The sequence below is a fragment of the Sphaerodactylus townsendi genome, linkage group LG11 (assembly GCF_021028975.2).
Source record: "Sphaerodactylus townsendi isolate TG3544 linkage group LG11, MPM_Stown_v2.3, whole genome shotgun sequence".
Classification (NCBI taxonomy): domain Eukaryota; kingdom Metazoa; phylum Chordata; class Lepidosauria; order Squamata; family Sphaerodactylidae; genus Sphaerodactylus; species Sphaerodactylus townsendi.
Genome location: NC_059435.1, coordinates 56,266,190 through 56,293,651, shown reverse-complemented (window position 1 = coordinate 56,293,651; position 27,462 = coordinate 56,266,190). Strand labels below are relative to the sequence as shown.

Genomic DNA, 27,462 nt, shown 5'->3' with positions numbered 1-27,462 from the left:
TATGATGGCCCTGTCAACTGACACAGCCAGTAACAAAATAATGTAGATTGTAAACTGAGAAAACACAACATGTCCCAAACACAAGTGCTTCTGTGAGAGAAGACATCTGGAACAAGTCAACCAAAATCAACAGCACATTCGTTGTACTGTAAATTTATGATCTGAGCAAGCCCACAAACTTAATCCTCTAATGGTGAGGGAAAACTGCTCTTCATGTGCGATCTTCTACAACAGTGCTTTGGGAGTTGTAAGGCTACATTCTGATATTGGGGTGAAAGTTCAGGAGCTTCACCATTTCTGCCTCCCATGGACACTACAATTCATTCCCCCTCCACACCATTTTTATTGAAATAGAGATAATTTTCTGTTTAACATATTCCACATCAGACAACTATGAAATGGCTACACTTCTATCTTGGATGTGGGATATGTTCCCTATCTGTTCAGATATGTAACTCTCTAATAAAAGAGCACCTTGAAGGGCACTTATTCCAAATGGACCTAGTATAGGGATGTGACGGGTTCTCCTACAGAGCATGACACCCCCTCCCCCTTTTGCATTTTTCCCAAGTTACACATTGGGCTGTGGGAGATACATCCTGTGGAAGATACAACCTGTAACAACTACAGTTATTCACTGATCATATGACAACAAACTGCAGTTGATGAGTAGATGACCCACTCATCTCTTTGCAGAGGTCAAATGCTAGAAACATTGTTTAGCATAACTGATTCATCTAGAACTGTCCTTCAACTTTCTCCTTTTTTGCCTTTGTGCTACCATGAAAGGTCAGCCTAGTCTTGTGTGCTGTTTTTCTCTTTGGTTCAAACCAAGTCCTTAATGTTAGCTTAACGTTGGTTCAGGATTTAATTAGAGAGAACTGGGCACCAGCAGCTGTATGCTAAATCATCTTATCACCATCTAGCTACTTAATCTTATAAGATGATTAGCATCTTATTACAGTTCTTTATTAAAAATTGATGCTGAAGGTTTTCCATTCTGCATTTGCAAATCCTTTTAGTCAATTAAGAGTGGAACGAAACACATTCCATTACACACGAGAGATACTGTAATTATGTTTATTTTGCACGTTAGTATGGGGTGTTTAAAATATGTATGTATATGTTTGTGAATATCTGGACATGACTATACATATATGAATAGACAGACATATTTTCAACATCAATCTAGACAGACAGAAACAGCTAGAAATTGGTAGCATAATAATTGCTATCTGGTTAGATGCACCCTAGGTTTTTCTAGGAGATCAAAGCATCCTGTTTGCTGGAATTTTTAAAACTGCCACTGAAGAGCTCTCTGTAAATGGCTAAAATTATTTTCCCCCTTTCCTTTGCGGGAGTAAGTATTCTTGAGATAGAGAAGCAAATTAATAGTACTAGTAATTGCTTAATTCCTCTTGGTAATGGAAATACATTTTGTGTGGCTTTATTTATCTGTTATAGCTTTCTTTCTTCGTCTGTGTGGCCACAGAGCTTGTATGTTTTCCCCGACCTGGTCTCATGGGTTCTTTGCATCAGTGTAGCAGCACTGGGATAATTTGGAAAACATCTTCAGCTTTTTCTCTGAGATCACCTGAGAATGAATAAGGATTTTTTTTTTAGGGCTGTCTTTCAATTAAAGTCATCTTAGGCAATTCATCCAGGTTTTTTTTTTAGCTGACCACACGATTAAATACATTTGCATGTAAAAATAAACAAATACCGGTAGTTCTATAGAAGAATATATACCTTTAAAAGAGAATAGATACACCTATTAAAGACAGCGTGATCCCAGGAGAGGCATCCCTTATTCATTTCATATGGGAGGGGAAAGTGTTCTAAATGGCACCACAAAATCCATGGGCTTTGTATATTTTCATATTATTTTTTAAAGAATTCTGCCCAATGAATCAGGGCTTCATATTAGTTTGGCGAAAGGTTTTTACCACGATAATCTAATAAATCAATCCACTAAACACTGCAGCTTTAGTCATTTCACTTTTTCCCTCCGGGAAATAACCACTGTTCCCTTCCTTAACAGCACAACAGCATCTGTTTTCAATGCCAGAACTCAATGGTGGAATATGTGAATAAATGAAAGGGCCCCTGACCAGGCACAGAGTGTGTTTCTATTATCACTGAGTAACTACAGAAGGTTCCCCTCATTTCAGGGATCAGGAGGAAAGATTTCCAAATTAGCTAGTCCCATTTGCAGGCAGACAAGAACACCAGCATCTCTGCTTCTGAAAATTAATAATGGTTTGACTGACTCCAGGGAATGGACCTGCTACAGTACATAGCTTTATGAAAGAGGTGTGCACAAACCGCAGGAAATTCATGACTCAAGGATACAGTGCATGTTTCACATATATAATATCCTAGGTTCTACCCCTGGCATTTGCAATTAAAGGATTTCCCATTACAACTGTTAGAGATAGACTTTCTCAGCCTGAGATCTGAAATATGGCAGTATTGAGCTAGAAAGATCGATGTTCTGATTCAGGGTACACCAGCTTCTTGTGTTCAAATTCAAGTTTGCTGACAAGCCTAGGGTTTCAGAGAACAAAAAACTCCCTTTTGTGTGACCAGCAAAAATCAAAATCTTTCCCATCATTCTAGCAGAAGCCAACTATGTGGTATCTCAAATAAGGTTGCTCAAACACCTGCTTAGTTCACCATATACTTCCCAACTGTGATCAGAGGTGATTTGTCTGTCAATCAGTTCACTGTTTGCAAGCAGTTCAGTCCTGTTCATTTTTCAAGTATTCCAGAAGCACAGTAGTATTACATAAAATGCTGGCATCTGTTCCTTTTAGAATGAGGGAATTCGTGAAGGGCAGACCTTCCTTAACAAGAGGTGGGCGAGCTCAGAATCTTGGTTGCCAAAGTTTATGAAGAGTTGCTTTTGCAAGGAATCCATGGGCAAATGAGATAAACCTTAGCAATTTTTATTGAAAAAAATAAAAATAAAAAATACAAGCACACAATAATCAAAGCAGCAGGGCACACACAAGCAGTCCTAGAATGTATATAGAGTTGAGTGGATAGGTTTGGAAAAACAAAGGAATTTTGGGGGAAGGCTTATACTTTGCCAGATAGTGAAGAGGCTTTGGGTCCAAGAAGCAGAGTCCAGGGCCCAACTAGTCTCCAAGGAAGCAAGATAGAAAGCAGGTGGTATGCAGCGCAACTGAACTAAAGAACAGTTCACTAGTACTGGGCACTCAGTGTTGGGCAACAGGCTAATTTATGGGGAAGATCAGGTCCTCCAGCCATGCTAAGAGACCTTTAATCTCCCAAGACAAAGGGAAGCCTTGCTTTTCTGGAGAAAAACGAGAGAGAGAGAGAGAGAGAGAGAGAGAGAGAGAGAGAGAGAGAGAGAGAGATCAACTTAAATGTTGAGTAATAATCTAATGGTTTGAGCACTGGACTTAAGTGGCTAAGCCTAGAGTGGCTGAAAGGGGGAAGGTAGTTAATTCACTTACAACTGTAAAACAATGTCAGTGTAAATAAGGTGATCTTTAGAGGGAAGTTAGTCAGAGTATTGTGCTGGCGGGAACACCTTGGAACAAATACATCAGCATGTTCTTTGACTTAGAGAGATAAATAGACCAGGGTTGGAGGTGGAAATGGGCTTCCATGGCAGAAGGTATTGTTTTATCTTCATCCCTTCAGGAAGGGGGTGGGGCAGGCTATTTTGTGTGGAGGATATGGGTGAGGGCAAGACCAGACAAGATTTCTGTCCTTGAGAGTATACTAGCCAAAGCAAAGAATAGGTTCCCCCAATTTGCCACTGTACTGCTAAGCACCCCAAGGGTTGGTGGATGGTTAAGACACTGTTGTTTTAGAAACAGCCTCTCCTCCCACCATGGATCAGCCTGGTGTCGTCTGGTGGGGTCGGTCTGGTAATAGTCTGGTAACACCCTGGGGCAGTCTGGTAACAATGGCATACAGTGGGATCAACATGTTTCACACATGCACTTTCTCGTAGAACCCCATAGATTCAATTTCCTCCCTCCTCCACAAATTGGTTGTGACTGTCAATGGTACAAATAAAGAACAAGAAAATCAACCAGTCAGCCTGTGATTATAAGCAAGCACTCAGTTGTCTTATTATTTGGTATTCATTTAAGTCCATGAACATTTCTCATTTAATTCATTTAAGTCCACGAGCATTTTCTCACAGCCTTATGAGTGATGTAGATCCTGCTTCTGGTTGTTAATTGACCTGAACTGTCCATACCATCCCTGACCCTGGATAGAATCAATCTCATCCATTCCTCAGATGCAAACTCCACCATCATAGCTATTGTATAATTATCAAGTGTTTGAAAGTCTTTTGAGGTGTCCAATAGGCAAACAGATTGAATGTTTGGCTCACAGGTGATTGTGGCTGATGAACAAGGGTTGTGGCCATTGAACAAAGTATGCATCTAATGTGTTCAACTGTGAAATTTGTGGCAACTCTAATTATGCATTGCTGTTGTCTCTTTTTCTGGGTTTGGGGAGGGTTTAAAGTGGTTTGATATGGAGGGAGGATGGAAGCAGTTAAGGAAAAAATAAGCTTGCTGGCCTTTGTTTACTCTCCTTCAACTACATGTCAGCTTCCAAAAATATAAAAGAGAAAATGCCGCAGCTGAACAAGTTAAGGTTCTAGACAGTGTTCTGTAGAGAGATGAAAGTATTGATGGTTCTAAATATTGTCTTATTTTCACATACAGGTTACTGTTACATACAATATTAAAGAAAACAATTTGTGTATAACCATTTTTAAGGGGCAGTGGCTTCTATTCTGGATCATCATTCCTTTTGGGCAGATACAATGGACAGACAGACAGACAGCAAGAGACTGATATGTCATTCCAATTAGTGATGCAAATTGTGCAGCTGTGAGGCGTGGATTTTATTGTTCAGCTTCTTTTGTACTGGCATTGAGCATGAGAGTAATTTGACACAAAACTGAGGAGCTCTGAACTTCCTTTCTTGCTTTAACAAACTTACTTTAACAGATTTTGTAGTTCTTACTTACAGATTTTCCAGCATAGTCACTGATGTCATGTAGGTGCTTCAAATGTTTGTTTATAGTTCCTTTGAGACACCCTTCAGCTAGCAGATTTTTCATAATGACCCATTTCATGGTAGTAGAATGACGTAACAACCAGCACATTTACTTTGGTAGGCTCACATATGATTTCCATGACCAATCTGGAAATGGAACTTGGGGCTTTTGAATTTCAGGATAATGCCTGAGGCAGTCATCTTCTTTCGGCTGTGCACCCCACCCCCAATCCCCATATCCGGAAAGACAGGACCAGCTGTTTGTTCTTCTCATCCCTAGCGGTTGCTTTACATCTCCAAGGTTTTCCTCAAAAGGGATTTAAAATGCGGGTTTTTTTTGTCAGCTTGAAAGCCAAGAATCTACTTTTCATTTCTAATCAGGGACCCAACAGGTTGGAAGAGCCACAAGGCCAGCTTCTGATCTGAGCTTCATAACTGCCTTTTCCCCCCCATCAAGGGCTGACCTCTTATCTCTTGCTTCTAAAACTTTGAGGCCTCTGGAATTGGATTCATAACTCCGCTTTGCCACTGAAGGAAAGCTTCATCATCATATTCTTCCTCCCATCACCATATTATATTCAGACATACATAACATACACCCACACATTTTCCCCAGCAACCCAGGTAGATTTTATTCTTAGAAATCCTACCAGGCATTTCCCCCCCCTAAAATGCACCAGAGTAATGAAGACATATCCTGTGCGTATTTACTCAGAAATAAATTTCAGTGTGTTCAATAGGATCAACTCCCAAGTAAATATACAGAGATTCTAATCAGTCTTCAGTGGTCTTAACAAGAGTAATTCTGGTTAGGACTGCAGTATAAATAAGCAAAGAGAATAAAAAAAGACAATGAATGTAAAGTCTTTGTGTTTTAAAACTCCCAAGCTCACAGAAAGGAGATACACATGGTTAGTTCAATATGATAGCCAATGAGATTTTGCTCTATGCCTGTAAGATTGCAGTTGAAATTATTTTTTAGCTACCCCAAACTGTGAGTCTGTGTACTGCTAAAATGAATGGGATGGGATGACTAAAAGGATGCTCACTTTAGTAAAGATATGCCAGCTTATCCACATGTGGATTTGCTTTCTCACATCTCTGTTTCCTTTGTTCTCTGTTGCTTTGTTGCCTCCATTTCTGAAAACTTCAATATTTCTCAGAAAACAAATTCGGGAAGAGGGGGAATCTACTTATGATATTTGGCATCAAGTCAAACAGGAGCATATGTCCATCCTATCTCTCTCTCTGTCTCTCTCTGTCTCTGTCTCTGTCTGTCTCTGTCTGTCTGTCTGTCTCTCTCTCTCTCACACACACACACACACAGGAGGTGAAATACACAAGGCTTGCCAAAAGCTATTCAAAGCTCCTATGAACATGAGGATGGAAAACATGTATAAACATTTAGGCCTAACTTTTTTTCCTCCTAGGAGAGTTTATAATAGGAACAATGAACTTGACCCTGTGCATTTCCTATGGGCTTAATGTGACCTGCAAGGGTTAATGGCCTGTGGGTTTGCCTTGGGCCATCCTCTCCCCCAGCCAGTGATTAATCCTGAGCCTCCATCATTATCTCTGGAAATGGAACCTTTGAATTGAAAATGATTTTGGAATAGAATTTGCTGCTACGCTGAGCTTCATTCATCATAGTGAACTCGCCTCCTCCTTCAGAATTAGATGCATTTACTTTGCTGAGTGTAACTGGTCGGAACGCCTCTGTTAATTATCTTAAAGAGTGAATAAAAAGAGAGATTAAAGGATTGGCGAAATGGAGTGAAATTGACTTTAAGGAGAAATGCCTTTCACTTGGATCTCCTTTGCAGAGTTTAAGTAGTTTGCAATGTTTTCGGGGGGGGGGGGAGGAGGGGGGCATAACAAATAGCTGTCTTTTATATTTTAAAGAGAAAATTGCCATTTTTTATCCCATTAGTTTTTGGTGCAGTTTGAAATCTGTTGTGTGCCTAATGTCATCAAATCTCATTAAGTGTGCATCCCCTTCTGATCTCCAGTTCAAAAGGGCTACAAACAGCAGAGTTGGCCTTTTCTATTCTGTCCTGAAAGCTCCCCCCCCCTTTTTTTTTTTTGTACTAAAAATCCAGTCTGGTTAAGAGTTTTGGGAATCTTGCAGCTAGCTTACTTTTTTGTGGCAATCTAATTAGCACTAAAAATAAGCTTATTATGCTTCATATAATTTTGAAGGCTTTAGTTTCTCTACCACCTGGAACACCTGCATCATTACATATAGATTACAGAAATTCTGTGTATCAGTGAGTCATCAAATTGAACTACTATAATTTTAAAGATTTTTAAAACTCAGCTCAGCTCTGAGTAATCTTTCAACTAGAGGGTATATTTAGATACTAGGGGGCTGTAAAAGGGAGTTTGTAAAAGGTAAAGAGGGAGTTGCGGGTAAAAGGGAAAGAGGTATGGACCAATAACACTCACCCATTAGTCATAATTGTGCAATTTTATGTTGTTTCTCCCTGTAGTAAAATGGATGCCTATGGAGCAGAGCAAGTAGGTGTTTTGGGGATAGGAATATTTGAACACCTGCCATTATGGCTCATGTTCTGCTCACTGGTTGTAGGCAGGGAGTCTATTTTTTGTCAAGTAGTTTGGCTGTCCATAGCAGCTTGACAACCTAGCCCAGACTGATTTTGGCAATCTGTGGAAGCTTAGCAGGGTTGGCCGCATATAGTACTTGGATGCTGGCCATTAAGGAAATCTAAGGGTGTTACACAGAGGCAGGCTCATCTTTCATAGTCTCTTGCCTTGAAAACCCTGTGACATTTCACACGTGTGCATTTTCACACAGCCTTTTGGTAGTAAATACCAATGAACAAGCATCTGCCACATTTATTGTTTCACTGTATTTGTGCATGCCATAGCATGTGTAGTGGCTACAGTGGCAAACTAGGATTTGGGAGACACAAGTTCAAATTCCACACTGTCCTGGAAGCTCACTGCGTCGCCTTCAACCAGTCACTCTTTTTCAGCTTGCTCTGCCCTTAGACTAGTTGTGAGGATAAAATGGAGGAACAATGTCATATACCACTTTAAGTCTCCAGACAAGATTGCTCTTTAACCCTTTTTCAGATAAATTGTTATTTACTTACCCTGTTTCCCCTAATATAAGACATCCCCGAAAAATAAGACATAGTAGAGGTTTTGCTGAAATAAGAACTATAAGGCATCCCCTGAAAGTAAGACATAGCAAAGTTTTTGTTTGGAAGCATGCCCGACGAACAGAACACAGGAAAAATAAGACATCCCCTGAAAATAAGACATAGCACATCTTTGGGAGCAAAAATTAATATAAGACACTGTCTTATATTCGGGGAAACACGGTAGTGTAAACTTAAGTTGTTACCTCAAGGGGATCCTCTCATTTTGAAGTGATGGTAGGAGAAAAATAAACAGTGATGCGTATTCACATGTAGATAGGTTGCCAACCTCCACATGAGACCCGGAGACCTCCTAGAATTAGAACTGATCTTAAGATGACAGAGATCAGTTGGCCTGGAGAAAATGGCTGCTTTGTAGGGTGGCCTGTATAGCATTATACCTACCGAGGCCTCTCCCCTGCTGCCCAAACTCTACTAAACCTACCATCCTCCAAATCTCCAGGGATTTCCCAACCCAGACCTGGCAACCCTGTGAGAATGTACATCTATTCACTGTAATGTGTGAACAGGATCAGTGTGTATAAGGGCAGCAGGCCTGTACCATCTAAGCACCAGGTTTTGCATAGAAGTAAAAAAACCCCATGCCTTGATAATAAACCAAATAAAGTCCCACGATCAGGCAGCATCTCACAAATGCTCTTACTCCCAGACTAATGGCCTCTCAAATGCTGCAGTTTTTTGCACAGATACACAGTGCCTGTTGTGACAAATGCCCATATTTGGGAAGGGGTTTCCAGTGAGAGACTGCCCTGAAAGAGTTAAGTCCTGCCCAGTCCTGATTGGCTGGAGGAAATTGCCAGGGAGAAGAAAAGGAGGCAGCTGGAGTGCTGAGGGTCTTTTTTCCTTGGTTCGTGCTTGGACCAGGATCCAAAGCAGAGAGAGCAGATCAGGAAGAGAGATCTGTTGCTGCTTGAGTGTTCTGACCAGAAGTCAGATTGCTCTAGTCAGGCTGAGGAGGCTTGATAGAGTGTGAGGGAAAGCCCTGGGCTTGGTGGAAGGTGAATCCGCCACTCAGGTGCTTGGCAGCTTGTCTGTCCAGACTAGTGTCTGTCCAACCCCTGTTCAAAGCCCAATCAGGTGAAGACCAGTCCATAAAGGGGGCAGTTAGGCCCTAACAGGGGACTGAAAGGGAAGGTGCATGCAGTGTTGAGCTCAGAGTCCTTCCAGTCTTAAGACTTGGGTGGTTGTGTGAACTAGAAAGGGTGTGGATCAGAGAGAATCTAGTGTCTGTGTGTGTAACAACTAAAAGCTGAAACCTCTGTGAGAGAAAGCTGAAGTAAAACAGAACCTGTGTACATGAGAAAGCTTAAGAACCAGAACCTCTTTAAGAGAAGAAGTATATTGGCCACCTGCGTGTGACCAAATGGAAAACTTTATTGTAACTGACTGAGTAACCTCGCAAGTAGAAGCTCTTTACTTTCTGTAATCAACAAGCGTTTAAAACCTCTCAAGTCAACTGAGAAGCCTTCATTTCTAGCAAAATAAACTTTGCAAATTCTGTTTCACATTACCCAAAGTTCCAGTCTACTTTTTCAGTGTGCCTACAAAGGGAGGTGTCTGTCAGCATTTGGGCCAACAATCAACTCTTACAGAGTTTCCCCTCCATTTTTGTCAGAGGTTCCTTCTTTTATTTCTCTGGGGAGAGTTGGAGTGAGGCAGACTCCAAAAAGGGAGTCTGAGCTTCCACACCCTGTTACACCTGTCTTCCCAAGCAAAGTTATATCCAGTGGTGGGATTTAGCAGGTTCGCACCACTTTGGCAGAACCGGTTGTTAAAATGGAGCTTGTAAACAACCAGTTGTTAGAATCCCACCACTGGAATCGGTTGTTAAATTATTTGAATTCCACCACTGGTTATATCCCTCTAAGTCCACTGAATTCAATGGGCTTAGAGGGGTATAAGTCTGCTTCGGACTGCAATGTTAATTCCTGGTTTATGTGGCTTTTCTGTCCTATATTTGATGACATTTTTTTAACAAATAAGTCCTCATTTAACGATTCAGCACACGGGAGTTGCAGCCTTATTTATGTTTTGTTAATTGCTTTCATTTTCAGAGCATTTTGGCTCAAGCATTTCTAGCATGCCCAAATTCTATTTGTGAAATCATGTTCACTGGGATTTGCTGTCCTTTCTACAGAATATAAAATGTGGATAGGAGAGGAGACAGCCGCTAATCTGAGAGAGAACCACTGAGCCAGGAGACACACATACATAACCTTTAGGGAAAAGGGAAAGGATCCATCCGGATGTGTCTGATTGCCAGGGGATTTAAAGAAAAAGGCCACACTCCCTAAAGAACAGTGATTGAAGGCCTTGGAAAAGAGACCAAAAAAAGAGAAGCCCTGAAGGCAAAGAGAAATACTGTATGAAGTGTGATGAAAACAGAGTTCTTGAAGATGATGCATAAGAAAAAGAGATCATTGATTCACAGAGCAAAATATTATGGGGGAGATTCTTCAAAAATGTGGCCGCTTAAGTATTTTAACAAAAAACCAACCAACCAAAAACATTGGTGCACAGTACAAATAGCCAGACTGAAAAGAACTTCCTTATATGAACCTTGGTTGTTTCAGTCACTTCACTGTCAGGAGTTCACAATATGTTTCCTCTCACTGAGACCCCATATCACTGATCAGGGTCCCTGTTTGCTCCAAAAAACCCTCAACATTTTGTCTTCCCAAGGCCACTTAGACAACTAGTAACTATGGCGCTGAAATAAATAGCCATTGCTTTTCAGGATCATGACAAAAAAAGTCTGATCTCATCAAATCTGAGAAGTTCAGTAGGATTAGCCCTGGTGAGTACTTGGATGGGAGACCGCCAAGAAAGTCCAGGATTGCTACATTGAGGCAGACAATGGCAAACCATGTCTGTTCAACTCTTGCCTCAAAAATCCTTCAAACTTGCCATAAATCGACTCAGCTGAGACCTGACCCCTCCCCCAAAAGACTGCAGATCAAGGTACTGTTAAAGGCATAGGAACATGTGGCAAGAAAAAATGTTGATAACCCTGGACAAGAAATGGGCAGCCAGCATAAGATGAACACATGAAGCTGCCTTATGTGGAATCAGGTCATTTGAGCATCTAGCTCAGTACTGTATGGATGGCAGTGGCTTCCATATAGTAGACAAGGGGTCATAGACACACAAGGGGTAAGTGCGGACAAAGATCATTTTCTGTCCTGTTACTTGAGATCTTTCCAAATTGATGCAGTGAAGGCTACACCCTTAGAGAGCTTTCAAGGGGGACTGGACAGATTCCTTGAGGATAGATCTATCAGTGGCTACTAGCCCTGGTGACTATAGAGAATCTCCATATTCAGAAACAGTAAACCTTTGAATCCAAGTGCCATGAGGCAATATTTGAAGAAGATCTCAGCCTCTATGCCCTGATAGACCTCAAGAATAACTGATAAGCCACTGTGTAAGACAGGATGCTGCACTTGATGGACCACTAGTCCAGGAAGGCTCTTCTGATGACTTTAATTCAATGACTCCCTTCCTCTAAGTGAGAAACTTCCATCTTCCTCAGTCAGAGGAAGGCTACTTCTGCATAAGGAAGGATCATCACTTAGCAAAAGAGTATTATAGGCTGATGAGTGTTTATTGATGAATTTCTGTCATCACTGACCAGATTTCTTGACTCTGGTGACAGCCCAATTAATGTGCTGCTAAAATGCTGCATTGGTTGAAATAGGCTCTAACAGTCTAACTGACTCATGTAAGTTTATGCCATAGTAAGTCTTGAAGGACCCTGAAGCCATTCTGACTGCCGCAGACGTGGGCTTAGTCTATACATGTAAGCAACATAAGGACCTCATAGAATTCTGAGGAAATTGCATCACTCCGGACTCCTGGAGAGGGGCCTGGGTTTTCAATTCTACCTCTTCTGAAAAAACTCTTTGCCAGTAGTCAGCCCAAGTAGCAAGAAGAGAATGGAGAGGGCATGTCTCTTCCTACTGTGCTAAGCTTTACTTCATTTATTTGTGCAGCATCTTCCAGAAATGTCACCCCGCCTCTCTCTCTCTCTCTCTGTGTCACACACACACACACACGCACACACGCACATTGTGTAGTCCACCCAACCATTTCTGGATTCTTGTTCTGCTGCGTGTGTAGACCAGGTCTAGCCCTGCTTATTCTCTCTGGTATGTATCTACTGCAGGAAAGGCTGGATTCTGGTATGACAGCAAGCAAGGGCTGTCCTTTCCTTGCCTTGTTATAATCCAGGAACAGAAATCAAAAGCTCTGTTTCAGTTTAGGATCAAATGGTGAAAAAGACTGCTTCAGTTTATTTACACTGTTAAAACTTGCACATATGCAAGGCAGGCAGGCCAGCTGGCCTGGTACCTGACGCAGAAACGCTGGGATGAATTGAGAGCAAGGACTTAAGAAAAAGCCTGTCAGGATTCATCATGGAGGCAAGGGATGAGAAAGAAGTGGATCACTGGCGAGGAAGGAGAAGGTAAGGGAGACTCAAAAGTCAAGATAAAATATTTAACCACTCCTGACTGCAGACATCAGAGCAGACAAAATGAACATTAGTGTCAAATAATATATTCTTTCACACTTCTCCTTGAGGAAAACCCAGCAGAAGTGGTTTGCAGATACGGAGCTGTAAATTTTACAGTAATTTGCCATATGCTTTGCTATTTCTCATTAAAGTGAAAGAGGGTGTGAATATGAACAAAGTTTGCTCAAGACATACATTTTCATACACTTTCTTGCTCCTCGGAAGAAAAAGACTCTTGAGTTTTTCAGCAGTTGTTTTGCAGATTCAGAAGTTAGGAGCTGAGACTTTTTCCTTCTTTCACCAAGTTTGGACGGAGTGAAGATGCACAGGGAGGTTGGTAGCACAAGTTACCCCCAGGAGAAGACATGGAGGTTAGAGGATCTGGCTGCAGACTTCTGTCCTCCGTTACCTAGCAACCAATAGTTCAGCACCCTGTCCTGACCTTTGTAAAGCAAATTGTAAAGTAGATCCGGCATTACCTGATAAAACAACTTCCACTATGACTCTTTTCTCCATCCAAGAACCATCCAGACCGAGACCTAACCCCAGATCTAAGCCCATCCTTGAGAGATGCTCATCACTCCCCCCACCCCCAAATCTTCTTCAGAAGATAAAATGTATAGAACTAGGCGGGCAACGTGTCCCACATTATTTGTCCCTGATCATTATCATCTGTTCTTCTGCATGCTGCAGATCAAAGAAGTCTCCTGTTGGATCAGACCAGGGGTCCATCTAGTCCAGCATCCTGTTCCACACAGTGGCCAACCAGTTGCCCTGGAGGGGCAATGAAGAGTGTATAGAGGTTGCCAGGGCCAATTGGCTTGGGTAGGTCAGAGGTGCCCCACAATGAGTGTCTCTTACACCCTCACTGGTGGCCCTTGTCATGTCGGAGCCAAGAGACTGGCTACCCATGCTCCTCCAAAAGTGTGGCCTGGCAGGAATTTCCCCTGCAAGTTAAATGGCCAGTCTGCCCCAGCCCCTCACTGCATTTCCAATCACACTTCCTCATGGCCTGTCCCTAGTTTTCCTTCCCTTCCCTCACTTCCTTTCCTGCATTTCTTCCTTTCTGCTCCTCTGAACAGAGCTAGACCTGGCTTTGATCATGCTTTGTTTTTATCAACCAAAATGGGTGCCTTTCATTTGTAAGTGCACAGCTATACATAATACTGTGGTTACACAGGCATGATTTTAGCCTGTTCTAGCACATACTCAGTATCTCTAGCCTCATGGATCTGGTATCTATTTCACATCTCTGAACATATGCAGTGCTAAAAACCTCCACCTTCAAAAGCAGACTGCTAGATACCTGGGACACAAACAGCAGGAGTCATTCCCAGCATTCCCTGGTTCTTATTCCCCCAGAACAGCATCTTCCAGTCCTATTCATATCTTCATTAAAACATGATGACCAGAACTAGGGGCAACACTGTGAGAAATTGAGCTTGTTCTTCTCAGCAGAATGCTACCTGATCTCTCTTGTCCTGCATGCAGTGCTTCTATTAAAGCAACTCAAAATGTCACACACACCCCTTGTGATCATATTACAGACTCTTTCAAACCTATTCATCACCCGCGGAGCATAACCAGCTCTCCCCTTTTGTTGTATATTTTGTTTTCAATCCAATGTATCATAGCTTGCATTTGCACTGGATAATTTCCATTTCCTGAAGTTTACCATTGTTCATGAACTACCGTAAATATCCTAGAAAACATAATGGTCTGACAATCTGACAGGCAGACCATTACATGGCGCTTTAAAGTTCATGTATGTGCTCGTGTGCAAAAGATTCATCTGACATAACCATCCAGTGCAGAGATTTAACTTCTATAAACCTGTGGTGGGAGGAGGGGACCTAAAAATGGCAACAACTTATAATTAACAAGGCATGACAAGACATGCAAAAATAAGAGCAGTGATTTTATCAGGAACATGGGTCAGAAAGTCAGGGTTATCACAGGCAAATAGGGTCGGTCAGCATGACTTTTAAAGCGCAATCCTAAATAGGGTACTTATAACCTTCTTTAAGTGCATCAAAATCAAAAGGCTTGCTCTGCTAGCCTTGGCTACTTTGATTTTTCAGATAAAACACTGGAGAGAATCGGTTTTGCTGACACAGAAAAAGGAGAGGCCATCAGTATGCGGGTAACTTTATTTGGAGTGCAGCACAGTCCAGCATTTCACTGTTTACAGCAGTTGGTTTTTGGCACAGAAGAAAAAGGGGGAGGGTGAACATAAAAGAGGAAAAAGAAGGCGCACTAAAAGCAGGGGGAGTGAAAAGTGCTTTCATTTTGCTGACACTCTCAGTGGATTTTTTTTTTTAAAAAAAACAGTATTTTACAACACTTTCACTGTCTTTTGGACTCCCCTTTTTTGGGGTGGGGGAGGATTTACATTATTTATTGGCATCTTGGATAGAAACTGAAAGTAACTGGAGTTGTTATTTTAAAAAAACTCTGGAAATAGTAAGCAATTAAAAGGAGACAGCTGTTACTCAAGTCTTTTCCAGTCCCCCAGGAACACAGCTCATATTGCATCTTGAGTGCATGCTGCTTTTCATTGGCTCGTGGCCACTGTTTATGTCACAGCCAAACAGGCCTTAATTTGAATTTGGCCTGAAGGAGAGAAGGAAACAAAATTGTGTTCCTTGGACAGTATTTTTTGAAATGTTGAGTCACAATGCTCACTTTGAAGAGTTGTTTATGGTGTTCAAACGTTGCCAGGGCATGGCAGCAGAGGTTCGGGCACCATTCCACTACAAAATAAACCAGTTCAGGAATTTAGAGGATGACCTCTCATGAACTTGGGTCTGCTTCAGTTTGCAGCTTGGAGATCTTGCAGTGTAGTGAGTCCTTTCTGTTTGCTGGTGAATCAATAACCTCCGACTTCAGCAAGAACAGGAAACACGGCGAGAATTAACGGCCTGAACTGATCCATATTCACGTAGGAGAACAATCCCGTTGATGATTTGTCCTTTGGAATTTTTTGGCAGCATGCTTTGCAGGAGAATGCTTCTTGCTGGCATTGGCTTCAGGTAGCGTTAACGCTATGTTGCAACCCTGTGATTTAGCAATATGCTCACTGCTTCCAGGAGGGAGTTGTTGCTGGTATAATGTTGAGGATGCAGGAGGAGTTAAAAGACAATCTGGTTGGAACAAGAGAACTTGCTTTGTTATGTGATTCCATCAGTTTACCTTTGCTTTGGATCTTCCACAAAGTTTTTACTTCCTCTAGCAAATAAACTTACTAATTAAGTGCTGGAGCGTCTCTTCTCACAAATGCCCCATACTCGTCATCTCACAAATGCAGTGATCCAAATGTGTATGTTTAAGTTGACCATCTTAAGAGAGCAGAAAATGTCAGTTTTGCTGAATCAAACTGTCTGTCTTCAGCAATGGCCTGCCGGAGGCAAGTCTCTTACTGCTGTGTCCAAAAAGTCTAAAATTATTGTAGGCCTTCTTTGATATCTTGTTTGACAATTTAGTAGTGTCCAAGCGTCCTGACTGGGGGAAAGGATAAATTATTATCTGTCTGTGGATGCCCTGGTTAACTTCTGGATTGAGGAAATGACATGGGTGAGTGAAATGATTATTCCCAAGTACTCCTTGGTTTGCTAAGGTTTACTAAAAGGTTGAGATCTAGGAACAGACAAAGGAGAGGATAAGAGTGATCATAGAGGAAGAGTCGACTCATTCAACAAGACGTGGACTAGAGCTCATTTAAAAGCCTTCTGTATGGCAGTGGTGATGAAGACATAATACTTGACTGCCACCATTGCATTCATACGATGTAGGCAGTGGTGTACTAAGCGGGGACATGGAGGGACTGGAAACAAGGGCCCCACTTCCAGGGGGCACACAGCAGGACTGCGCCCTCCCTCGCAACTGCGCCCCATTCTGAACTCCAAAGAGTTCAGTCCAGGGTGCAGTTACATGCCGGTGAGTGGGGCATGCCACACCCCCAATCGCCACGTGGAAGTGGGGGGCAGTAAGGGCTCATCTGAGCCTAGCCGCAGCCAAGCTTGGATCGAACTATAAGCTGCAGGCCTCTGGTGCCATTTTATTAAGCTACTCCCCTGTAGAGCTGTTAGTTTGCCTGTTCCTTGTGAGGTACTATAAATTTCTGTAGGACAGCACCCATCAACATACTTAGAGAGGTGGATTCCGCATGGGCCAAAAACAGTGGTATGAAAACGGTGTGAAAACAGTGTAAAATGGTTTTAAATGGTGTAAAACAGTTTACACCATTTTCACACTGTTTTCACACCGCTGTTTTTGGCCCATGCGGAATCTGCCTGATACATTTGAATGGTTCTAAATGATGCCACAGACCATTCTGACATTGAAATCATGCTTCAAAGGTTGAATATATAACAAGTAATGGGGATAATATCTGCACCATTGTAAGTCTAGGTTGATGTTTGGAAAAAGATCTATGCCATCAGTATCTTCATTTGAAGCAAATATTTATTTTCTAAAAGATAGGAAAACAAACATGTGTGAGGATTGTTATCTCCGAAATCTGGCTGCCATTAACACGGCATAACAATTCAAATCAGTGTACTGAGGACTCCATTGTATGAAAGAAGAGTCCATCATCTTGCTGCAGAAGTTAATTTCAAGCATTCATGTAAAATGCAGCACAGGATCAAGAGAGGAGTCAGACAGACTGAGTAGCCCCTTAGGAGTTAGGGAATACAGTCTCTTCTCAAATGCATTTGATGAACATTACCAGGAGACAACATGTAGTCTGAGCACTATGAAAAGCAAAAGAGCTCAAAAGAAGATGGAACAGAAAGTAAGGAGCAGATTATAGTCATTGTTACTGTCTGAGTGACGAAAAGTTCCTCAGAGACCAAATTGTCCCAGTGTAGTCATTTACATAGATTCAGTTTTACAGCCTCTTTGCCATTGAACCACAATTAGATGCACTTGTTTTATTCACATATATTCTTCAGATCAATTGGTTGTCAACTAGTTTTGGTGGCCGGCTTGGCTCGCCTTCTCTTTAGTCCAGCAACCACCCTGTTTCTCCCTTCTCTGCCTCTAGTCTCCATACTGTGTATAAATAGTTTTGAATAGGGGGAGGAATAAACTATAGAAAATTTAACTCCTTAATTTCCTGCTTTCCTGAGCAATAAATCTGATGGGAGAACAGCTTGCAATGATATAACGTAGCTATCACCAACCTTGTTAAACCCATGTCATTTTTGGAATTTTGAGAGACAGTGATAGACAACACCACAAAGGCATTTCAAATTTTTTGTATCTGTAGGGGCACTTTCACACATGCAATTTCAATCCACTTTCAATGCACTTTCATAATTGTTTGCAAGTGGATTTTGCTATTTCGCACAGTAACATCCAGCTGCAAAGTGGATTGAAAGTGCATTGAAAGTGCATTATATTCTTCATGTTCGAAAGTGCCCCAAGGAGGGAAGGAATGTATAATTTAAATATAACTGAGCTTACATGTGCTGAAGAACAGGTGTTGAGTTTTTCAAAAATCTTCTTATATATATATATATATATATATATATTTAAAATAATGTTTCATTTCAATTAAACATTTGATGGGGCGGAAGTGGCCTTTGAAAGGGCAGAGAAAACTTGCAAATAATAGTATTATCACTTGAGATTTTGATGTTTTATCCAATTTAAATAAATTGTGGTGGGTGGCCTTAGTTACCACCTATTCTTATTAAGATTATGAGATAATTCAGTCGAAGCTAGTATTGGGGAATAGGTACGGTAGATTTTATTTGGTGTATATGTTTGCAATTTTGGATGTGGTAGATTGCTAGGAGGATGGACTGTGTTTCTCTGGCTGAGGCTGAGGGATTGTAAACTCCCAATTTTCCTTCTCTTCTGGCTCTTTGCATGTTTATTTCTTGTAGTGCTGTTCCATCTGTCTGAGTCACATTACTTTCTCCTGGTGGTGAAGTTTTTGTAGTAGAGAAACAGTTTCAAGCATACACTTGTCCCTGATTAAATCAAATGGGGACAAACTCTGAGCTCAAGTGTTCATAATCCTTTATGCTGCATCTAATGGCTAAATTTTGTGGAAGGTATGTAGGGTTACCATCTTTAGATTGGGAAATTCCTGGAGTGCCTGAGACAAAGCATAGAAGGTTAGGCCCCTTCAGCTCATGCAGAATAATGCACTTTCAGTCCACTTTCAATGCACTTTGCAGCTGAATTTTACTATACAAAATAGCAAAATCCACTTTCAAACAACTGTGAAAGTGGATTGGATGTGCATTATTCTGCATGCGAGGAAGGGGCCTTAGAGTTTGGAACGGGGAGGGAGCTTAGCAGAGATGTCATGCCAGAACCCATCCTCCAAAGCGGCCATTTTATCCAGGAGAACTTCTCTCTTTCCAACTGGAGGTTAGCAATCCTAATTGGCTGTCTCTCCTCCCCACCCTATCAGTCCCATTGCAACCTCTCCATCCTCCTGTCACTTTTAGCATCCCTCAAAACTGGCTGTGGGTCAGGGATGAAGGACAGAGAGAAAAAGGGGCAGAGGTCAGGGAAAGAAGGATGTGAAATGTGAGAAAGGAAAGAAGAGAAAAGGAAGAAGTATGAGTGGAGCACAGGAAGATAAAGAGGGAAACTTGAAAAAGGTAGGAATGGGGAAAGGGTTAGAAATCAGGGCATCAGGGAAGCAAGTAGGTGCTAGGTTCTGATGCTAGTGGTTAGGTACAGTCAGTTATTAATGGGTTTTGTGTACTATCAGCATGTGATCAGATCTGATTGGCTGCGTAGTGCTATGATGCAATCTTATTTGTAATAGAACTGCTCTGTAAAGATTGAATAATTCCAAAAAGATTATTCACTCATGGGGTGAGGGGGATGGTACTGAAGTCATAGCAGCTGGAAAGAACAATAGCAATGATCAGAAGAAGGTGAGCTCAAGGTAAGGCATTTGAAGATGTATTTCTCCCACGCATCCCAAGTTCTGCTCTTGACTTAGAAACTGAAATGGTCAAATGCTGGCACAACTGGTTGATGTTGTAGTGAATAAGCAAAATAAAGCAAAATGTTAATGAAAAAGGTTAATAGGTCAAAGTTAGAATTCTGTTCTGTACATTTCTTTCTGGATGCCTAAAATATGCCAGGAAAAGAAGTAATTGCTTCATAAAGAGAAAGAGCATGATGCAATCTATGTGCTGGACTAGGACTAGTCAGATTTAATTTCAAATCCCCACTCATCATCAAACTCACTGGATGACCAAGGGGCCAATTATTTTCTTTCTGCCTAATCTACATCAAAGAGTTGTTGTGATGGTAAAATGGAGAAGAGGAAAGTCATGAATACCCCTCCTCTAGAACTCCTTGGAAAAAGGATGGAATAAAAACATATTAACAATGCAGTCCTAAGTAAAATTATACTCTTTTAAGTCAATTGACTTCAATGGACTTTTAAAGGACTCTGCTTAGGATGTACTTAACTATACATACATTTGACAGTCTCAAGCATCAGCGTTTCTTATGATGCTTTTTTTGGCTTTGTTTTGTTACTTTAATTGAGAAACGGTTTAAGATGGAGGACTACCATGAAGCAGAGGGGCAGCCAGAGGGGAGGAATGACTACGTTGGAAAACTGTATTTCATCCTTTGCTATCTTTTTGTATTATACTCCTTTTTAGGATTTAACTTACCGTATATACTCGTGTATAAGTCGACCCGAATATAAGTTGAGGCACCTAATTTTACCACAAAAAACTGGGAAAATGTATTGACTCGAGTATAAGTCTAGGGTGGGAAATGCAGCAGCTACTGGTAAATTTCAAAAATAAAAATAGATATAGTTGGGCGCTATTTGGGGGTCTCTGCCACTGACCTCTCCATCCCACAGCTTGTCCAGCTCACCCAGGTCGACTGGCTGTCACCCACCAAGAGCCAGGGGCCGGCCACCGCCAAGAAGAAGGCAGAGGCAGAGAAAGCGGCTGAAAGGGGGAAGGCAGAGAAGAAGGCAGGAGAAAGTGAAGACCGGAGAGGGGGGACGCTACACAAGAATTAAGTGGGATCCTCACGCGCATAAGTCGAGGGGGGCTTTTTCAGCACAAAAATGTGCTGAAAAAGTAGACTTATACGCAAGTATATAAGGTATATAGTCTTAACCACAGGGGAATCAAAATACATGTATATAGTCCCTCCCAGCTATATTATGGATGGGTCAAAGAAGAAGGAATCTTGTCTGAGCACTTGAGGAAGCAGACCCCCTTAATCTCAGGCTCTTCCCCACTTACAAGCTAAAATGTGCCATTCTTGTTTCATCGTCATAATTCTCGAAACAGGCTTCCTTTTGAATTCACAAGCAGTTGCCAACAGGGCTGCCCTGTCCACTAGCTGGAAAAAGTGATCTGGCTGCTTTTGGGGTCGAGAAGACAAGGCAGCTTTGTGGCCAGTGACCACCAACACAAAGAGTAAGTTGTACCCCACCCACCATCTCAGGCATTTTTGGCTGTACATTTTTGGTATACCAATAGGAGCAAGGTCTGCCTGAATCTGCTATCTAATGCTGAGTTCCACTCCTGGATTCCAACTGGGCTCTACTCATGAGTTGCCATGGAGGCACCAGAATCTTCAGTTCCAATAGATGCTAACCTTATCTGAGAGGGAAAGCATTAAGCGAAAGAGGAGAGGGAGAAAGAGAAATTATAGGAAGATGTCGTAGTACATTCCCTTTGAATAGCTTTTCATGTTTGAACTTTGTAAACATTAAAGGAGAGGATTAGGCAGTTCAAAGGCACATTCTAACAAGGGTTTTTTGTGGAGGGTATACCTGTCTAGATACTTGTTTATGACTGCCATTCTAAGACCACATTCTTGTGACTAGATTCCATCAAATAAAGCAAATATAACTGCTTAGGAATGCTCCTTAAATGTCCTTTAATGGTGTGCTGGCGGTGGGACTAATAAGACATAACATCTCGTTGTTGAAAATTACTGCCTAAGGCATCTCTGTATAAACATGTCTTTTTACTTTCAAATGGCCCAGAAGCACATGAAGGAAATCCAGTTTTCAGACCTGTCCATTCAGTAGCTTATAAAAAGACCTCCAACTGAATTATGAAACAAAATTGGATTTGAATTTTTCTCTGACTTAGAACACAATTCAGTTGCTGTCGTGGCCCAAAGCAGTGCCACACTGCCTCCAAAGGGGCTTCAGGCGGCACAGAAGGGAGGGAGAACATGAAAATCCTCCCACACCCAATTTGCCTCATTGCCTAAAGATCTGGGGGCTGAAGATCTGGGTGTTCCTAAGCTGGAATGCCGGTGGATGCTGGCTAATATAACCTTCACCCTGGGAATGCCCTGGCGTGCCCCCCCATTCTGGCATCTGCTCAGGATGTCAGTGCAGATCCATGGCAACCTGGACTTTTGGGTTTCAGTACCATGGAGCAGAGGGGCAGCCAACTGCCAGTGTGTTTGCTCCCTGAGTCAGCAGGGCTGCCCCTTATGCAGCAGAAGGGGGCAAATGCATCAGTGCAACCCCCCTGCCATTTCCTATACAGATTTGCCCCCCCCCCCCCCAAATCTGGATCAGGCTGTCCAGCAACGGTCTTGTTAGTATAAAAACAAGGTCCAGTTTTTTTGTGAGTAATTCAATTATATTGTTGTATTGTTCCATTTTGTTAATAAACAAAACAAAAATGTAACAGAGACTGCTCAGCATCATACGTCACTGTAAAAATCCAACAGAAAATGAAGCAGGAACAAACTGCCTGGAGCCTGTGTCGAGGCAGATTTCTTGCACCAGAGGGTGGCTCCACCATTAATGGAACAGAACTTTTGGATCATGAGACTCAATTAATAGGAGAAATAAAAATGGAAGCTTGCTAGGTGACCTTGAGGCAGTCACACACACCTCTGACCCTGACTAGTATTTCGATGGGAGACCTCCAAGGAATATCAGGGTCATGACGTGGAGGCAGGCAATGGCAAACCACCTCCAAACAACTCTTGCCTATGGCAAACCCTAAGGGATTGCCATAAATCTGCTGTGACATGATGGGGGAAAAGATACATTTGCAAACACTTATTTTGTTGTTGCACTAAGTTACACCTTACTTTTTTCAGTGAAAACTTCTTATGGTTGTGACTTTAAATGTAGTATGGGAAGAGGCCCTATGGATCAAACTAGATGCTAGGAGCAAAGTAGTGCAAGAAAGTTCACCAAGTTTAGTTATTTGTAATAAGCAATATTGGGAAGTTGTGGTTTTGAGTGGCCAGAAGTAGCCGGCCACCTGCTGCCAATATTGGTAAAATGCAAGTTAAGTGCACATTGGGAACCTCCTGTGGGGGAGATGTTCAGAGGACAGTTATGAGTTAGAAAATACGTTGCAGGGGGGAAAAATCCCACCCCCTCCACTCATTTGTTCAAAATCATAATCTCCCTGAGACTGCTTTTTGTTTAAACAAAACTTTTGGAACTACTTTACACACATTTTATCCACAGGCTTTGGTGAGTTTCAGAGAAAAAAAGAATTGCATGAAATCATGAAGAATGAGTTTCTGAGGACTCTTGCAAAAGGTATTTCAAGTCAGTTACAAGACCCAACAACATATTTCCATAAACATGAAGGTGCTGCTTGTTTTCAGGTAAAATGTGCTGAGTGTGATGTGATATTGTATCCTCAGTACCCTCCCATTGATGTTGCCTTGGGACCATTAAAAAAAAAAGACTAGGTTTATATTCTATTTCTAGCTCCATTCCATGATCTGCTCTGGCCCTCTTCAAATATGAGAATGATCTAAACCATTGGGGAGAAACGTGAAGTATAAATGAAGTAAATAAAATAATACAATAAAATAAGAGGCACCCAATCAAATGGAGCCAAGATGGAGAATAAATGCTACGCAAGGACATGATGTCATAGTGTGTATGACTAGTGGCGTATGACTAGTGGTGTGTTCAGTTTGTCATACAGTATTAACCACAAATCTTTTCATTCAGGTTATCCCAAGCTAATTGGCAGTTATGATGACTATGCAGGATGGCAGAATTCCAGGGGCTCCAGGATAACCAGAAATCCTCTAAGCACAAATCAGGACACAGTTTTCCTATTCCAGACCTTTTAATATTACTCTCGTTTAAAAAAAAAAAGAACAAATCATAATCTTTCAAATCACAAAAAAGAGGCAAATTTCAAATAGCTATTAGAAAAATAAGGATATTTCTAAGTTAAAATGTGCCTGACTCATTTCAAGGGCAGAAACACTACAGAATTGTGAAGAAACGAGGTATGTAACTCCTCCTCCTTTTTGCTTGTTCATTATCATTTTTTCCCTAAAGAAGGCTTTGTGATTGTAAATCAGTTTGCCTTGTAGAACCATTAATGGATTCAGAATCCCGGTATGAGCACAATTAAAACTGTCTTTCTTTTGTTTAAGTGGATGTACACACCAACAGTGGAAGAGATGCTAAAAAGTGCTTTTTGTGGAAGGTAGCATGGAACAACTAAGTAGGTGGAAATATTAATTGTTCTGATCAAATTACTAAACTACCAAGAAGTATTAACAATTTCTGAGTAAAGCAATGTGACAGCTATTTCCATACCAACTGATCATATTACCATCCAGGAAATTATTCTGAAAAAGTACAGATTCTATTTTATTATAAAGGCCATCATTATGTGGCCTAAAATATTAAGTTTCACAATTTTAAAAAATTGAACTGGCAAACATGAAAGACAAATTGTTTGACTAGCTGGTTTGGATTTGACTATTGACCTTTACCTCACAAGAGAATAACCTAATTTGAATCTTAAAAGGTCTGTTACAGACATGATACTGAAACCAAATTCTTTCACTCAATCCCTGACACTCAGCCACTGATCCTTCTGTTGCACCATATGTTCGTCATAGTGCAACATCCACTGGCAAAAAACATGTGCTTGGTGACAAGTGTAATGTTAACAATATGTGGTGATATTATGTATAGCATGGCTTTTGCCTGGCATTGGCTTGGGGGAGAGGCAGCGGAGAAAAGGTCCTGCAACGCTGGCAGGAATTGATTGGCAATGCAAGAATTATTCATGACTGCTAACAACCATTCCTTGGCTATTATTAGCAGGAAAATGTGCAGCTAGAATAACCGAAATAGTTTTTATTTTACCAGCACCCCCAACTCTGTTCTCCCGAAGAACACCATTTTCTCAGACCTTACAAGTTTTATTAAAATAACGACATTGAAGGGAAATGTGTATGGTTTACATATGATTTTATGTCTGTCAAATATTATTCCACTTAGGATGCTGGAGATTACCTGACTGAATTCTCCCCACCATAGTACAACAAAATCCAAAGTAATAGATTGTTGATCTCTGTGTTTATGTTTCTTGTATGTTTTATGGTTTCTTTTACCCATAATGCTTCCCCAGCTGCTTCAGGGGGACAGATTTACAATGGGAAAATATCCCTCCCCCCAACACCAAAGATCAGATTAATTTTCTCTGACCATACACAGCACAGCTGCTGTTAAAATAAATGTGAAGAGATATGTAATTAGATTAAGGATCTGCAATATCTCCCCTATAGTAACCAAGGTTCTTGTGACACCTTTAAGACTATTAAATTATTGTAGCATAAGTTCCTGTTAGCCATCCATCTTCATGCATCTGGCAAAATAGACCAGACTGAGGAAAACTTTGTGTGACTGACTGAAGAAAACTTATCTCATAATAAATTAGTGAGTCTTTATAGTGCCAAAAGATTTTTTCTCATTTTGGTTGATAAAGATTAATATGGCTAACCATCTGAAATGTTTCTCTCTCCCATATGTATTTGTAAAACACACTTATACTTTTGTTCTCCTTTTAAAAGCCCGAAGAGTTCTAATGCTTTCACCCTCTTTGTTTTTTAATTATTCTAATTGATTTATATTACAATCCTAAGCAGAGTTAAAATGTTCTGTCTTTAATGGGCTTAGAAGGATCTAACTCTGCTTCAGATTGCAGTGTTGAGAGGTCTAGCTCTGTTCAGAATTGCACTAATAATTGTCCATCTTTGCACTTTGTTTTCTTACAGTTTACATTACTGATGAGTGCGCTATAAATGTCTTGCTCCATGGTACAGATATTTGTCTCTACATGATAGCCAGTTTCCAGCATTCTCTGTGCTTGTCGTAATAAAGCAGCATCAAAGAAGCAGAAGGAATGTAAAAAAGGAATTTGAAAACTGGTGAAGCACTGTAGACTTTGTCCAATACACTATGCAGACAAGCAGACAAATGCACAAACACAGAAATGGAGACAAAAAATCTGTGAACAGAAGGGTCAAAGGATCATGAAATGCAGAAAATACAAGATGAGAAATCCCTGTAGTCTTCTGGATCACATTTGCATTTTACATAATTAAATGTCACCCTACATTACCTGAATTACATGGCCCCTTGCTGTTTCCATTTTTATTTCACAATCATACATGTGGACACATACATACAGATACACAGCAGGAACTCACTAAATCAATTTGATGAAATAGGCTGTACTCCACAAAACTTTGTGCTAGAACAAAAACTATCTATTTTTTTTAATGTGCTATGTGACTTCTGTTTACATTTATATATGGTTTTCTTGATTGCCTTTTAGGGCATAGAAGCCTTCTGAAATAACACTCTTTTCGTTTCATTGAGATAACTCTAGAGAGAAAGTGGCTTGACGATCAAAATTTAATGTTCTGATCCTTAACATAACTTATACTCATAGAATCCCTTTCACCATAAGTAAAGTTCTTCTGATAGCTTTGGTTTACTGGCAAGAAACAGTAAAATAAGTCTACTATGCTAAGCTATAAATACCATTTGTTGGGAGAAATTTCTCCTTGCCCCCTTGTGGTCAGATGGATTTGAAAAATACTGCAAATATCTTCAAAGCCTGCATGAAAAAATCTGTGAAATGCGAAATGTAAAGCCTGGTGACTGGCATACAAATCTGAAAATATATGAAAATGAATGAAAATGAGTAGAAGCAACAGTCTTTGGTCATGGTAATGCAATGTGAAGGAATCCTGATTGCCATTTTGTTTGGACACAACTAGGTTGTTCCTGGGCAGCTGTCTTAGTTGAAAATATGTTTTACCAGCTCTTTTGTAAAAATAACATAGCAATCAAAGCCTGTCATGGTTAAAATGATGGACTTGAGTATCATCTTAATTTTGTTTTATCATTCAGGCCGTCTTTACTTTGAAATACTTCTGAGTTTCTGGAGCAGCATCTAGACCAGCATCTTTCAAATTTTATATTCTAAAGAAAGTCAGTAATGGTGGATTCTGAACAAGTTTCCTGAGACAACTTACCTGCCATGATTTCACTGGCTGATCCCGCATGGGCCAAAAACAGCAGTGTGAAAACGGTGTGAAAACAGTATAAACCCTTTTACACCGTTTTAAACCTTTTTACACCACTTTCACACAGCCAGTGTTGTTGGTTGTATTCAAGTCAGCATTGTCTTGGATCAGTTATGACCTAACAGACCTTGCTAGAGCCTGGATGAGCCTCAGAAAATGACAGAATTCTCTTCAAAATTCAGTGGTTTTACACACACAAACCTATACATAAAACACATATTTTCAGTGTTCTGTAGGTTGACAGATCTACTGACATTCCTATTAAGTATGAGTTAAACAAACAGTTAAACAGTTAAACAAACAGCAATGGAGTACACATTGCTAGTACGAAAGATCTTTAATATTATTTTCTAC

At 40.9% G+C, this 27,462-nt stretch overlaps 1 long non-coding RNA gene across 1 annotated transcript; it reads right to left on the bottom strand.

The window, feature by feature from the left end:
* Nucleotides 1–1,084: 1,084 nt before the first annotated feature.
* LOC125441365 lies at nt 1,085–14,183 on the bottom strand. The gene is made up of 3 exons (XR_007245834.1): nt 14,060–14,183; nt 12,949–13,162; nt 1,085–1,594 (listed from the first exon to the last, which is right to left on the bottom strand). It is a non-coding gene; the product is annotated as an uncharacterized LOC125441365 (long non-coding RNA).
* Nucleotides 14,184–27,462: the final 13,279 nt, after the last annotated feature.